The 4,013-nt window shown below is 44.0% G+C and overlaps 1 pseudogene; it reads left to right on the top strand.

Moving 5' to 3' along the window:
* Positions 1 to 1,778: 1,778 nt before the first annotated feature.
* LOC126417897 (5S ribosomal RNA) lies at positions 1,779 to 1,896 on the top strand (annotated as a pseudogene).
* Positions 1,897 to 4,013: the final 2,117 nt, after the last annotated feature.

Here is a 4,013-nt window from a genome sequence, read left to right as displayed (position 1 = left end):
CTTCAACCTACATCCTTCTGAATCTGCTTGGTGTATTCATCTCTTGGTCTCCCTCTACGATTTTTACCCTCCACGCTGCCCTCCATTACTAAATTGGTGATCTCTTGATGCCTCAGAATGTGATCTACCAACCGATCCGTTCTTCTAGTCAAGTTGTGCCACAAACTCCTCTTCTCCCCAATTCTATTCAATACCTCCTCATTAGTTATGTGGTGTAACCATCTAATCTTCAGCATTCTTCTGTAGCACCACATTTCGAAAGCTTCTATTCTCTTCTTGTCTAAACTATTTATCGTCCATGTTTCACTTCCATACAAGGCTACACTCCATACAAATACTTTCAGAAACGACTTCCTGACACTTAAATCTATACCCGATGTTAACAGATTTCTCTTCTTCAGAAACGCTTTCCTTCCCATTGCCAATCTACATTTTATATCCTCTCTACTTCGACCATCATCAGTTATTTTGCTCCCCCAAGTTCAAAACTCCTTTACTACTTTAAGTGTCTCATTTCCTAATCTAATACCCTCAGCATCACCCAACTTAATTCGACTACATTCCATTATCCTCGTTTTGCTCTTGTTGATGTTCATCTTATATCCTCCTTTCAAGACACTATCCATTCCGTTCAATTGCTCTTCCAAGTCCTTTGCTGTCTCTGATAGAATTACAATGTTATCGGCTAACCTCAAAGTTTTTATTTCTCCTCCATGGATTTTAATACCTACTCCGAATTTTTCTTTTGTTTCCTTCATTGCGTGCTCAATATACAGATTGAATAACATCAGGGAGAGGCTACTGTGGTGTCACCGCCAGACACCACACTTGCTAGGTGGTAGCCTTTAAATCGACCGCGGTCCGTTAGTATACGTCGGACCCGCGTGTCTCCACTGTCAGGACTACAGACCGAGCGCCACCACACGGCAGGTCTAGAGAGATGTCCCGGCACTCGCCCCAGTTGTACAGCCGGCTTTGCAAGGAAAGGTTCACTGACAAGTACGCTCTCATTTGCCGAGACGATAGTTAGCATAGCCTTGAGCTACGTCATTTGCTACGGCCTAGCAAGGCGCCGTATTCACTTGATATTTATTATGTGAAGCATGTATCATCAAGAGAGATGTTCTACAATTGTGGATTAAAGTTAAGTATTACATCATCTACGTACTTTATTTGCAATTCTCAAGATATTGTGCTGTTCCAGACCTCACGCCAGTCAGCGTGTAATTAAACGCGTGCATTTCGGCCTCCTCTAGAAACACAGTGTTGGCTCTTCTGCCAACACTACAGCTACAACCCTGTCTCACTCCCTTCCCAACCACTGCTTCCCTTTCATGCCCCTCAACTCTTATAACTGCCATTTGGTTTCTATACAAATTGTAAATAGCCTTTCGCTCCCTATATTTTACCCCTGCCACCTTCAGAATTTGAAAGAGAGTAATCCAGTGAACATTTTAAAAGCTTTCTCTTAGTCTACAAATGCTAGAAACGTAGGTTTGTCTTTCCTTAATCTAGCTTCTAAGATAAGTCGTAGGGTCAGCATTGCCTCACGAGTTCCAATATTTCTACGGAATCCAAACCAATCTTCCCCTAGGTCGGCTTCTACTAGTTTTTCCATTCGTCTGTAAAGAATTCGTGTTAGTATTTTGCAGCCGTGATTTATTAAACTGATAGTTCGGTAATTTTCACACGTGTCAACACCTCCTTTCTTTGGGATTGGAATTATTATATTCTTCTTGAAGTCTGAGGGAATTTCGCCTGTCTCATACATCTTGCTCGCCAACGGCCTTGCCGCAGTGGTAACACCGGTTCCCGTCAGATCACCGAAGTTAAGCGCTGTCGGGCTCGGCTAGCACTTGGATGGGTGACCATCCGGTCTGCCCAGCGCTGTTGGCAAGCGGGGTGCACTCAGCCCTTGTGAGGCAAACTGAGGAGCTACTTGATTGAGAAGTAGCGGCTCCGGTCTCGTAAACTGACATACGGCCGGGAGAGCGGTGTGCTGACCACGTGCCCCTCCATATCCGCGTCCAGTGACGCCTGTGGGCTGAGGATGACACGGCGGCCAGTCAGTACCTTTGGGCCTTCATGGCCTGTTCGGGAGGAGTTCAGTTCAGTTCATACATCTTGCTCACCAGATGGTAGTTTTGTCAGGACTGGCTCTCCCAAGGCCGTCAGTAGTACTAATGGAATGTTGTCTATTCCCGGGGCCTTGTTTCGTTTCAGGTCTTTCAGTGCTCTGTCAAACTCTTCACGCACTATCAAATCTCCCATTTCATCTTCATCTACATCCTCTTCCATTTCCATAATACTGTCCTCAAGTACATCGCCCTTGTATAGACCCTCTATATACTCCTTCCACTTTTCTGCTTTCCCTTCTTTGCTTAGAACTGGGTTTCCATCTGAGCTTTTCTCCAAAGGTCTCTTTAATTTTCCTATAGGCAGTATCTATCTTACCCCTAGTGAGATAAGCCTCTACATCCTCACATTTATCCTCTAGCCATGCCTGCTTAGCCATTTTGCACTTCCTGTCGATCTCATTTTTGAGACGTTTGTATTTCTTTTTGCCTGCTTCATTTACTGCATTTTTGTATTTTCTCCTTTCATCAATTAAATTTAATATTTCTTCTGTTACCCAAGGATTTCTACTAGCCCTCGTCTTTTTACCTACTTGATCCTCTGCTGCCTACACTACTTCATCCCTCAAAGCTACGCATTCTTCTTCTACTGTATTTCTTTCCCGCATTCCTGCCATTTGCTCCCTTACGCTCTTCCTAAAACTCTGTACAACCTCTGGTTTAGTCAGTTTATCCAGGTACCATCTCCTTAAATTCCCACATTTTTGCAGTTTCTTCAGTTTTAATCTACAGTTCATAACCAATAGATTGTGGTCAGAGTCCACATCTGCCCCTGGAAATGTCTTACAATTTAAAACCTGGTTCCTACATCTCTGTCTTACCAGTATATAATCTATCTGAAATCTGTCAGTAGTTCCAGGCTTCTTCTATGTATACAATCTTTTTTTATGATTCTTCAACCAAGTGTTAGCTATGATTAAGTTGTGCTCTGTGCAAAATTCTACCAGGCGGCTTCCTCTTTCATTTCTTAGCCCCAATCCACATTCACCTACTACGTTTCCTTCTCTCCCTTTTCCTACTACCGAATTCCAGTCACCCATGACTATTAAATTTTCGTCACCCTTCACTATCTGAATAATTTGTTTTATTTCGTCATATATTTCTTCAATTTCTTCGTCATCTGCAGAGCTAGTTGGCATATAAACTTGTACTACTGTAGTAGGTGTGGGCTTCGTGTCTATCTTGGCCACAATAATGCGTTCACTATGCTGTTTGTAGTAGCTTACCCGCATTCCTGTTGTTTTATTCATTATTAAACCTACTCCTGCATTACCCCTATTTGACTTTGTATGTATAAACCCGTATTCGCCTGACCAAAAGTCTTGTTCCTCCTGCCACCGAACTTCACTAATTCCCACTATATCTAACTTTAACCTACCCTATTCCCTTTTTAAATTTTCTAAACTACCTGCCCAATTAAGGGATCTGACATTCCACGCTCCGATCTGTAGAACGCCAGTTTTCTTTCTCCTGAGAATGACGTCCTCTTGAGTAGTCCCCGCCCGGAGATCCGAATGGGGGATTATTTTACCTCCGGAATATTTTACCCAAGAGGACGCCACCATCATTAACCATACAGTAAAGCTGCAAGCCCTCGGGAAAAATTACGGCTGTAGTTTCCCCTTGCTTTCAACCGTTCGCAGTGCCACCACAGCAAGGCTGTTTTGGTTCATGTTACAAGGCCAGATCAGTCAATCATCCAAACAGTTGCCCCTGCAACTACTGAAAAGGCTGCTGCCCCTCTTCAGGAACCACGCGTTTGTCTGGCCTCTCAACAGCTACCCCTCCGTTGTGGTTGCACCTACGGTACGGCTATCTGTATCGCTGAGACACGCAAGCCTCCCCACAACGGCAAGGTCCATGGTTCATGGAGGGGGG

Source organism: Schistocerca serialis, chromosome 8 (genome assembly GCF_023864345.2).
Source record: "Schistocerca serialis cubense isolate TAMUIC-IGC-003099 chromosome 8, iqSchSeri2.2, whole genome shotgun sequence".
Lineage (NCBI taxonomy): Eukaryota > Metazoa > Arthropoda > Insecta > Orthoptera > Acrididae > Schistocerca > Schistocerca serialis.
Note: the sequence above shows the minus strand (reverse complement) of the source record. Positions and strands in the feature narration are given on the sequence as shown.